Below are 12,496 nucleotides of genomic sequence, written 5' to 3' on the forward strand. Positions count from 1 at the left end.
GGCAGACCCACCCTCCCACTCACCAGCGCCCTCACCTCCGTCCGCCACTCCACTCTCCACACAGCTGGCGAATAGGGCCTGTCGGCCTCCTGGGGGCTAATCCTAAACCTAGGTTGCCCCCAAGGGGCCTCTTCCAAGGGGCCTGGCGCCCCGTCGCCGGGGATTGGGGACTCCCAAGCCCCGGCGACAGATACACCCTGTCGCCCCTCCCCACCCGGGCCGCTAGGGGCGCCGCTGTTCATTCAGGGTGGGAGAGCGGGCAGGGCCCTCCGAACCCCCGTCTATGCTCGAAGGCGCCCCGAATCAAAACGCTGGGGCCCACGCTCACGTTCACCAGCACCCTCAACTCGGCCCGCACCTCCGCTCCTCGCACAGCCGGCGACTCGGGCCTGCCGGCCTCCTGGGCGCTAACCCTAACCCTAGGACGGCCCCTGAGGATCCCTTCAAAGGGGCCTGGCGCCGCAATGCCGGGGATTGCGGACCCCCAAGCCCCAGCGCAGGACGCACGCTGCCGCCCCGCCCCACACAGGCCGCTAGGGGCGCCGCCATTCATTCAGGGTGGGAGAACTGGAGGGCCCTCCGAACCCCCACCGACCTTCGAAGGCGCCCCGAACCAAAACCCTTGGGCCCTGGCTCACGTTCACCAGCACCCTCACCTCGGCCCAACTCTCTGCTCGATGCGCATGTGATGTATCGGGCCTGCGGGGCTCCTGGGGTCTAACCCTCACCATAGGTCGGCCCCCGAGGGGCCCTTCCCAAGGGTCCTGGTGACGCAACGCTGGGGATGGGGACCCCGTGCCCAAGTGCCGGACTCACCCTGCTGCCCTTCAGCCACCCAAGCCGCTAGGGGACCACCGGTCAATCAGGACAGGAGAACGGGCAGGGACCTCGGAGCCCCCGCTGACCTTCGAAGGCCCCCCGCGCAAAAACGTTGGCTCCCATGCTCCTGCTTCCAGCGTCCTCACCTCCCCCCGCCCCTCCGCTTCATTCAGAGCAGGTGGATAGGGCCTGCCAAGCTCCTGGGGCTAACCAAAACCCTTGGTCGGCCCCGTGGGGCACATCCCAAGGGGCCTGGCTCTGCTACGCTGGGGATTGGTGACTCAGAGCCCCAGAACCGGACTCACCCTGCCGCACTGTCGCCACCCAGGCCGCTAGGGGCGCCGCCGGTCATTCAGGGCGGGAGAAAGGACAGGGCCCTGGAGAAACCGGCGACATTTGAAGCCTCCCGCCAAAATGCAGGGGCCCACGCTCCCGCTCGCCAGAGCCTTTACCTCGGCCCGCGCACCTCTCGCCGCCCAGCCAGAGGATTGGGCCTGCCGCCTCCTGGGTGCTAACTCTAACCCTAGGTTGGCCTGCAAGGAGACCCTCCCAAGGGGCCTGGCCCCGCAACGCTGGGGATTGGGGATCCCCGAGCCGCAGCGCGGGACTCCCCCTGCCGCCCCACCGCTAACGGAGCCGCTAAGGGTGCCACTGGTTATTCAGGGCAGGAGAACGGGCAGAGCCTTCCGTGTCCCCACCCACCTTCGAAGACCCCCCGCACTAAAACACTTGGGCTCATGCTCGGTCTCGCCAGCGCCCTCACCTCAGCCCAACCCTCTGCGTGCTGGACAGCCGCTGATCGGTTCCACCGGCTTCCTGGGGGCTAACCGTAACCCTAGATAGACCCCCGAGGGCCCCTACCAAGGGGCCTGGCACCGTAACACCGGGGAATGGGGACCCTGAGCCTTAGCACGTGACTCACCCTGCTGCCCAGCCACCACCCCGGCGCTTGGGGTGCTGCCGTTCATTCAGGGCGGGAGAACGGGCAGGGCCCTCCGAGACACGGTGACCTTCGAAGGCCCCCCACGCCAAAACGCCCAGGCCCACGCTCCAAATCACTAGCGCCCTCACCTCAGTCCGCCACTTCACTCTCCACACAGGTTACGAATAGGGCCTGCCAGCCTCCTGGGGGCTAAACCGAACCCTAGGTTGACCCCCGAGGGGCCCCTCCCAAGGGGCCTGGCGTCGCAACACTGGGGATGGGGACCCCTAGCCGCAGCACGGGACTCACCCTCCCGCCCCACCGCCAAAGGAGCCGTTAGGGCGCCGCTGTTTATTCAGGGCAGGAGAAGGGGCAAGGCCCTCCAAGCCATGGCAACATTCCAAGGCCCAGCGCACCAAAACGCTGGGGCCCAAGCTCTCGCTCGCCATCGCCCTCAGCTCGGCCCATACCTCCACTCCTTGCACAGCCGGCGGATCTGGTCTGCCGGCCTCCTGGGCGCTAACCCTAACCCTAGGATGGTCCCTGAGGTTCCCTTCCTAAGGGGCCTGGTGCTGCAACGCCGGGGATTGGGGATCCCCCAAGCCCCAGCGAAAGATGCACCCTGCCGCCCCACCCCACACGGGCCCCTAGGGGCGCCGCCATTCATTCAGGGTAGGAGAAATGGCAGGGCCCTCCGAGCCACCGCTGACCTTCGAAGGCCCCCCGCGCTAAAATGCTTGGGGTCATGCTCAGGCTCGCCAGCGCCCTCAACTAGGGGCAACCCTCCGCTAGTTGCACAGCTGCTGATTGGGTCCACTGGCCTTCTGGGGGCTAAACGCAACCCTAGATTGGCCCCTGAGCGGCCCCTCCCAATGGGCCTGGTGCCACAACGCCGGGGATTGGGGACCCCTGAGCACCAGCGCTGGACTCACCTTGCCGCCCAGCTGCCACCCGGGGTCTTGGGGTGCTGCCATTATTCAGGGAGGGAGAAAGGACAGGGCCCTCTGAGACACGGTGACCTTCGAAGGCCCCAGGTGCCAAAACGCCCGGGCCCACGCTCCCGCTCACCAGCGCCCTCAACTCAGTCCGCCACTCCGCTATCCACACAGCTGGTGAATAGGGCCTGCCAGCCTCCTAGTGGCTAAACCTAACCCTAGGTTGGCACCCGAGGGGCCGCTCCCAAGGGGCCTGGCGCCACAACGCTGGGGATTGGAGATACCAGAGCCAAAGCGCCTGACTCACCCGGCCGCCCCGCCGCCACCAGGGCAGCTAGGTGCATCGCCGGTCATTCAGGGAGGAGAATGGGTAGGGCCCACCGAGTCCCCGAAGACATTCGAAGGCCCCCCGCGCCAAAACGCTTGGGCCCACGCTCCCGCTCCACAGAGACCTCACCTCGACCCACCACTCCTTTCGCCGCACAGCTGGCGGATTGAGCCTTCTTGCGTTCTGCGGTCTGACCCTAACCCTAGGTCAGCCCCCGAGGGCACCCTCCCAAGGGGCCTGGTGCAGCAACGCGGTGGATTGGAGACCCCCGAGCCCCAGCACCGGACTCACCTGTTGCCCTGCCGCCACCCGGGCCGCTAGAGGCGCCGCGGGTCATTCAGGTGGGAGAACTGCCAGGGTCTTCCATTTCCCCTGCGACCTTCGAAGGCCCCCCGCTCAAAAAAGTTGGCTCCCACGCTCCTGCTCCCCAGCGCCCTCACCTCGGCCCGCCCCTCCGCTTGCTGGAGCCAGTGGATAGTGCCTGCCATGCTCCTGGGGGCTAACCGAAATCCTAGGTTGACCCCGTGGGGCACATCCCAAGGGGCCTGGCTCTGCAATGCTTGGGATTGGTGACTCAGAGCCCCAGAGCCGGACTCACCCTGCCACACTGTCGCCACATGGGCCACTAGGGTCGCTGCCGGTCATTCAGGGTGGTAGAACAGTCAGGGCCCTGGAGAAACCTGCCACATTTGAAGCCTCCCGCGCCAAAATGCAGGGGCCCACGCTCTCGCTTGCCAGGGCCTTTACCTCGGCCTTCCCACCTCTCGCTGCCCAGCCAGAGGATTGGGCCTGCCGGCCTCCTGGGAGCTAACGCTAACCTTAGGTCAGCCCAGGAGGAGCCCCTTCCAAAGGGCCTGGCACCACAACACTGGGGATTGGGGATTCTGGAGCCGCAGTGCGGGACTCACCCTTCCGCCCCACCACCAACGGATCCGCTAGGTGCGCAGCTGCTTATTCAGGGCAGGAGAATGGGCAGGGCACTATGAGCCATGGCAACATTCGAAGGCCCAGGGCGCCAAAGTGCTGGGGACCAAGCTCCCACTCGCCATCGCCCTCAACTCGGCCCCCAACTCCTCTCCTCACACAGCCAGCAGATCAGGCCTGCCAGCCTCCTGGGGGCTAACCCTAACCCTAGGTTGGCCCCCGAGGGGAACCTCCCAAGGGGACTGGTGCAGCAACGCCAGGGATTGGGGACCCACGAGCCCCAGCGCCTTACGCACCATGCCGCCCTGCCACCCACCGGGCCGCTAGGGGCGCCACTGGCCATTCAGGGAGGGAGAACCGGCAGGGCCTTCCAAACCCCAGCGACCTTCCAAGGCCCCCCGCGCCAAAATGCTTGGGCCCACGCTCCAGCTCCGTGGCACCCTCACCTCGGCCTGGCCGTCCTCTACCGCACAGCTGGCGGATCATGCCTGCCGGACTCCTGGGTGCTAACACTAACCCTAGGACAGCCCCAGAGGGGCCCCTCCCAAGGGGCCTTGCACTGCAACGCATGGCATTGGGTATCCCCAAACCGCAGTGCCAGACTCTCACTGCCACCCCGCCATCACGCGGGCCGCTAGGGGCGCCGTCGGTCATTCAGGGCAGGAGAACGGGCAGGGCCCTCTGAGTCTCTAGCAACATTCAAAGGTCCCATGGGCCAAAACGCTGGATACCATAATCCCGCTCGCTAGCGCCCTCACCTCGGCCCCCTCCTCTGCTCGCCGCACAGCCGGCGCATCGGTCCTGCTGGCCTACTGGGGTCTAAACCTAACCCTAATCCTAACCCCTAACTTTAAACCCTAAACCTTAACCCCTAATCCTAACCCTAACCTTAACCCTACCATAAACCTAACCCTAAACCCTAATCCTTAACCCTAAACCGTAACATTAACACTAAACCCCAAACCCTAACCCCTAACCCTAATCCCGAAACCCTAAACACTAAACCCTAACCTTAACCACTAACCCCAAATACCAAACCCTAACCCTAAACCCTAACCCTACCCCGACCCCAACCATACCCCTAACCCTACCCCTAACCCTATCCCTTCAGCTAGCCCTACCCCTAACCCGTAACCTATCCCTAAACCTAACCCTAACCCGTACCTTAACCCTAACCATAACCCTAACATGTACTCTAACCCATACCCTACCCCGTACCGTAACCCTAAACTTAAACTGTACCTTAACCCGTAACTTAAACGGTACCCTAAACCTAACCATAACCCTAACAAGTACCCTAACCCGTACTATAACCTTAACCTTAAACCCTAAACCCTGACCCTAACCCATAACTCATACCATAACCCGTACCCTAACCCTATCCGTATCCTAACCCTAACCCGTACCCTAACCATAACCCTAAACCCTAAACTGTAACCCGTACCCTACCCCTAACCAGTACCCTTACCTTAACCTTAACCCATACCCTAACCCGTACACTAACCCATACCCTAACCCATACCCTATCCCTAACCCGGACACTAACCCATACCCTAACCCATACCTAAACCTAACCTGTACCCTAACCCGTACCCTAACCCATACCCTAACCCTAAACCATACCCTATACCTATCCCTAACCCGATCCCTAACCTGTATCCTAACCCTAACCCTAAACCGTAACCTAACCTGTACCATAACCCTAAACTGTACCCTAACCCTAACCCGTACCCTAACCCTAACCTGTACCCTAAACTGTACCCATTTCCGTACACCAACACTTTCCCTAAACTGTACCCTAACCCGTACCCTAAACTGTACCCTAATGCGTACCCTAACCCGTACCCTAACCCTAACCCATACCCTAAACCTAAGCCGTACTCCAACCCTAACCCTAACCCTAAACCCAAACCCTAAACCCTAACCCGTATCCTAAAACCTAATCTGTACCCTAACCCATAACCTCTAACCTGTAACCCCTAAACCCAACCCTACCCTGTACCCTCTCCTTACCCTAACACTAACCCCTACACTCACCCATACCCTAACCATAACCCATACACTAACCTTAACCAGTACCCTAATCCGTAACCTAACCCCGGGGATTGGGTACACATGAGCCCCACCACGGGAATCTTCCTGCCACCCCTCAGGAAACCATGCCCCTTGGGGCGCCACAGAGCATCCCGTGCAGGAGAACTTGTAGGGCCCCCCTGAGCCCCCAGTGATCCTCGGCAGCCCCCTACACACCAACCCTGAGGCCCACGCTCATCCCGCCCCACGCCTTCCCTTCAGCTTGCCACCGAGCTTGTCGCAGAGCCGGCAGATCAGGCCTGCCGGGTTCCTGGGGCCTAGACCTGACCCTCGGTCGGCTGGGTAGGGCCCCTCCCCTGGGGCCCGGTGCCGCAGCCCCAGGGACTGGGGATACCTGAGCCCCACTGCAGGACAAAGCCTGCCAGCCTGCAGGAAACCGTGCCCCTTGGGAGGTTGTAGAGCATTCAGCACGGGAGAACCTGGAGTGCCCCAGAGCCCCCGGCGAACTTCGGCGATCCCTAAACCCAACCTTGAAGCCCATGCTCACCTCACCCTGCACCCTCACCTCAGCCCGCAGCTGAGCTTGTCAAATAGTGGGCAGATCTGGCCTGCGGGGTTCCTGGGCCCCAACCCTAACCCTAGTTCATCTGTGGAGGGGCCCCTGCCCAGGAGCCTGGAGCCACAGCTGCGGGGATTCGGGACACCTGAGCCCCACAGCAGGACTCAGTCTGCCACCGCGCAGGAAACCGTGCACCTTGGGAGGCCATAGAGCATTCAGGGCGGGAGAACCAGGAGGAGCCTCCTGAGCCACCAGCGAACTTCGGCGGCCTCCCGCACCCCAACCCTGAGGCCCACGCTCACCCTCTCCACACCCTCACCACAGCTCGTGTAGCTCGCCATACAGCCAGGAGATTGGGCCTGCGGGGACCCTGGGGCCTAACCCTGGCCCTAGGTTGGCTGTGAGTGTGGGGGCCTCACCAGAAGGCTTACACTGCAGCCCCGGGGAATTGGGATACCTGTGCCCCCCCTGCAGGACTCAGCTTGCCACCCGACAGGAAACCATGCCCCTTGGGCTCTACGGAGCCTACAGGGCATGAGAACTTGGGGAGGCCCCGGAGTCCATCCCCACTTTTGGCAGCCCCCCGTGCCCCAACCCTGAGGCCCATGCTCACCTCCCCCATGGCCTCCTCTCAGCCCTCCACAGAGCTCGCTGCACAGCCTGAAGATTGTCCCTGCCAGGCTTCTGGACCCTAACCCTTACCCTAGGTTGGGCACAGAAGGGTCCCTCCCCAGGGTCCTGGCACCCCACTCTAGGGGATTGGAGACACTCCAGCCCCACCGTAGGACTCAGCCTGCAGCCCACAGTAAACTGTACCATTTTGGGGCACAACAGAGCATTCAGGGCAAGAGAATTGGGGCACCCCTGAGAGCCCCTTCTGGTGAACCCCGACCTCTGTGGGCCCTTCCGGATGAAACCCCAAGGCTCACACTCACCGGCCCTTGTGTCCTCATGTCAATCGGAGGGCCACCCTCAGCCCATCCCAGGCAACCCCCACTTTGAGAGATCTCCCCAGAACCAATTAGTAGCTTCATACTGACCTTTAAACATGCTCTCCACGGAGATCTTTTGAAATTCTCCACACTTCCAAGCGATGGCATCATCCAGCTTCAGTGCCTTACCCAGCTTTAGGTCTTGAGATGGATTAAAATGGGAAGTCATTTCACTGATGATGACGTACTGGTGACCAAAAGATACATGCATAAATGCTTCATATCACTTGGCTTCAGGGAAATGCAAATCTAAACCCCTATAGATGCCATATTACGCGAGGCCGAATATCTAAAAATAAGAAGACATGAAACTATACATGTTGGAGAGGATGTGGAGAAACGGGAACCCTCTTACAGCCCTGTACGAATGCAGGCCGGCACAGCCACTCTCGAAAATGGTACGGAGTTTCCTCAAGAAGTTATAAATAAAGCTACCCTATGTCCCAGCAATTGCACTACTGGGTATTTACCCCAAAGAGACAGAGGTAGTGAAGACGGGACACATGCACCACAGTGTTCATAGCAGCAATATCCATAATAGACACACTGCGGAAGGAGTGTAGATGACCATGGATAGATGAATGGATAAAGAAGATGTGGATCATATATATAATGGAATATTACTCAGCCATCAGAAAGGATGAGTACTTACCATCACACCGACCTGGGTGGAGCTGGTGGGTATTATGCTGAGTGGAATAAGTCAATGAAAGAAAGACAATGATCATATGCTTTCACTCTTATGTGGAATATCAGAAACAAGGAAGAAGACCATAGGGGAAGGAAGGGAAAATAGAATGGGAAGTCATCAGAGAGGGAGAAAACCCATGATGGACTCTTAACTATCGCAAGAAACTGATGATTGTTGGAGGAGAATTTGGGGGGGGGGTAACTGGGTGAGTAGCATTAAGGAGGTCACACGATACAATGAGTACTGGGTGTTACACATGACTGAAAATTTATTGAAGACTACATCTGAAACTAATGATGTACCGTAAGTTGGCTAACTGAATTTAAATTAAAGAACAAAAGACCTCGAATAAACAATCCTAAACATTGTATGGAACCACTAAAGATTCCAAACAGCCAGTGCAATGTGGAAAAGAAAAACAAAGCTGGAGGACTCACAATTTCAGATTTCAGGTTATACTACAAAGCTGCAGTCATCCTAACAAGACAGTACGGCACAAAAATAGATACAGCGACCAAAGGAACAGGATACAAGTTCAGACAGAAACCCACAATTATGTGGGCCATGAATCTTCCACAAAGCAAGCAACGATATCAAAAGGGAAAAGAACAGTCTCTACAACAAATGGTGTTGGGAAAACTAGACAGCTACGCACAAAAGAATGAAATTAGACTGTTTTCTTACACAATAAAGACAAACGCAAAACAGTTTCAAGACCTCAATATGAGACCTGAATCCATAAAAATCCTACAGGAGGGAAGACAGTAACTTCTTCACATGGACCATACCAACGTTTTTCTAGCCTGTGTCCTGAGGCAAAGGAAATGAAAGAAAAAATAAACTATTGGGAATACAGCAAAATAAAAAGTTTCCACATGGCAGAAGAACAATGAAAACGTAAAAATAATAAGACAAACTACTCAAAGGGAGAAGATATTTGCAAAGATCATATGCAATAAAGGGATAGTGTCCAAAACATATACAACTGATACTACTCGACTCCAAAAAAACAAATTATCCAGTTAAAAAATAGGCAGAAGACATGGACAGACATTTCTCCAAAGAAGAAATACAAATGGCCAAGAGTCCCGTGAAAAGATGTTCACCATCACCCATCATCAGGAAAATGTAAATCCAAAGGACAATGAGGTAATACCTCAAACCAGTCAGAACGGCTAACATCAAAAGCACAACAAAGAGCAGGTGTTGGGAGGATGTGGATAAAGGGGAATCCTCGCGAACTGTGGGTGGGAATGCAAACTGTGGTGGCCACCGTGGAAAACAGTATGAAGTTTCCTCAAACAATTAAATATAGAACTACCCTGCGATCCAACAATCACACTACTCGTATTTACCCAAAGAATAGGAAAACAGTAAGTAAAAAGGATACGTGCACCTCTATGTTTCTTGCACCATTATTTACAATATCACAATATGGAAGCAACCCAAGTGTCTGTAGAAAAATTGACAATTGAGATGATAGATGTGTGTATTCACACACACACACACACACACACACACAGACACACACACACACAATGGAGTATTACTCGGCTTGAAAAAGAATGAAACCTTGCCATTTGCAGACACATGGATGGAGCTAGAGAGTATTATCCTAACTAAAATCAGTCAGTCAGAGAAAGACAAATCCCATACGATGTCACTCTAATGGGGAATTTAAAAAACAAACAAAAATAAATAACTAAAAGAGAAAAAGGAGACACACCAAAATACAAACTCTTAACAATAGAGAACAAAGGGATGGTTACCAGAGAGGAGGTGGATAGAGGGATGAGTGAAATAGATGAAGGGGATAAATAGGATGCTTTTCTTGATGACCACTGAGTAATATATAGAATTACTGAATCACTCTATTGTAAACCTGAAACGAATGTAACACTGTATGTTAGCTCTACTGGAATTAAAATAAATTTTTAAAAAAGAATTTTCTTTCAGGAACCTCTTTGAAAAAGCTTTTCCTGTGCAATGTGCATAAGCCCTACTTGGGAGGATTCACTCTACAATAATTATTCACTCTATGCCTCGAATTCAGATTTCACTGAGTTCTTACTGTGGCTCCCAGCCCACGGGAGCCATGGTCCTTTTCTGTCCAGGCTCAGCACCTATGCATTCAAGATTGGAAGTAGAGACACATGTCACTTCACAGTCCAGAAAGCTATTATTGTTTCTGTTTCAGTGTGAGTCACAGACTTTGGGACAGGTTTCAGAGCAAGTATATTATGGATCCTGGATCTCTACTTCAATGTTCATTGCCTGGATCCATTTGGCTAATAGGTTCCCTGTGGATGGGCTTGCTTCCAAGCACATACATGGAAGATGCAAAGGTGGGTGGGCTTGGTGCGGGGCAGGAAGACCAAAAGCAGACAAGAGTCCGACCCCTCCCCTGATACAGGAACTGCTATGGGAGAGGGTACGGGAGGTAGAATCCATGCAAAACTCCAAGGTCACCAGCTGAACACAGGAGGCATAGGTCAAGGGATCTGGAGATGCCGGGGTTGAAGGCTGCTCTGAGCTACCTCTGGGAGGAAGGGAGGGAAGGAATGAGAGGGAGACACTGCCTGCCCCTGGCCCATGCCATTGCCCACCACTCCGACACGCATCCGTCTACACAGCTGACACAGCCTGGGCTCAGGATGGGCTGGCTCGGGTCCCTCAATCCTCAGTGGGACAGCTGGTCCCAGGGCTCAGAGCCATGCTGAGGGAGATGAGAGGGAAAGCTTCCCCACCCAGGTCATCCCCTCCTTGAGCAGACAGCCCTTCAGAACTGCTAAAAAAACCCCCACTAATGGGGTTGAAAGACATGCCATGAATGAACTAAGGCATAGAGATATGTAAAATAACATTCATTTTTAAGTTCAGAGCTGTCATCTCAGGAAGTGGGGAGAGCTTCCCTGAAGAAGACTGAGGGGCGGGCAGGCCATGCTGAAAAGGGAGACATGGCTCTCCTGATTGGGGACCTGCAGCCCCCTTTCAGTGCAGAGCATCATCCTCGCAATATATGAGATCCATGGAAGTGTTCCATCAGGGCCAGATGTTTGTCTCAAGAAGGCTACCCTGGCATCGGACTGCACAGGGCACCAGGGACGAGGGCCAGATGGAGGACGGACAATACCCCGGAGGCCATGGGGCAAGAGCAGAGGCACATGACCTTGAAGATGATGATGAAAAGCAGGAGGTGGCAGCATGGAGCCGGCCCGAAAGTACCATGGGAGCAGTGCCCACAGCAACACTCACTGGGTGCCTTCTGTGCCAGGTGTGGCTGACTTCAGTGGGCTCCAGACTAGTCCTGACCACAAGTCTAGGAAGTGAGCACCAACCCCGGCCTCCTCTCCCCTTGCAGCTGCTAGGAATCACGGTCACAGACCCTGGTCAGCTTTCGTGGAAACTAAGCAGTGGCTCCCCCGCACACTGCACCTCTGGTGGTGGTCCAGTGCGACCCTCGTGCCTGGCCAGACACTGATGTCTACCTTTCTCCACACAAATCCACAGACGGGGGGTGTCCCTGAATTCCACAGCACCTGATGAGACAGATACACAGAACCCAACACACAGGGGGTCACTCGGGACCTCACCTATGGCCATGGAGCTCACCATACCCTATTTCCGTCACTTCCCACAGAAAGCCTGGTTCTGATCCCCCACAATACCATACATCCTGGTTGCTGACCTGGGGTCATGCCATGAACCCACATGGCACCTTTCTTTAAGTGAAGGCTATGCCTACACTTCCTAGAAAATATTTCTAATGAAGTACAAGTCCATCAGGACTATGGTGTGAACAGTAGCACACAGCCTGCATGGTAGTAGTCAGTAATTCTAACAAGGGTTAACCCCACCCCCCGACTCACAAAACCTTCCTCCATCCCCACTGAAATAATGGTGTACCCTCAGAAAACCCTCCAGGAAACAAACCTTTCATCTCAATGCTCTCTTCACCTTCTGCTTCAAATCTTGTCCATCCACAATGATATGAAACTAGAAATCAGTCTCAAGAAAAAAATGGGACAGTCAAAAATTGGTGGAGATTTTTGGGGCCTGGGTGGCTCAGTCGTTAAGGATCTGCTTTCAGCTCAGGTCGTGATCCCAAGATCCTGGGATCTAGCCACGAATCAGGCTCATTGCTCAGTGGGAAGCACGCTTCTCCCTCTCCCACCCCCATGCTTGCGTTCATCTCTCGCTGTCTCACTCTCTGTCAGATACATAAATAATCTTAAAAAAATATGTGGAGATTTAACAACATGCTACTGAACAACCAACAGTCAAAGAAGAAA

General features: G+C 55.8%; 1 long non-coding RNA gene across 3 annotated transcripts in view; it reads right to left on the bottom strand.

Annotated features, from left to right (window-relative positions):
* The window catches only part of LOC123000587 (uncharacterized), a 37,491-nt gene that overhangs the window by 15,230 nt on the left and 9,765 nt on the right, over positions 1-12,496 (bottom strand). For all 3 annotated transcript variants that reach the window (XR_008956862.1, XR_008956860.1, XR_008956861.1), the window contains exon 4: positions 7,562-7,700. This is a non-coding gene — a long non-coding RNA (uncharacterized LOC123000587). The remainder of the gene's footprint in view (positions 1-7,561; positions 7,701-12,496) is intronic.

This window comes from Ursus arctos, unplaced genomic scaffold, assembly GCF_023065955.2.
Source record: "Ursus arctos isolate Adak ecotype North America unplaced genomic scaffold, UrsArc2.0 scaffold_33, whole genome shotgun sequence".
Lineage (NCBI taxonomy): Eukaryota > Metazoa > Chordata > Mammalia > Carnivora > Ursidae > Ursus > Ursus arctos.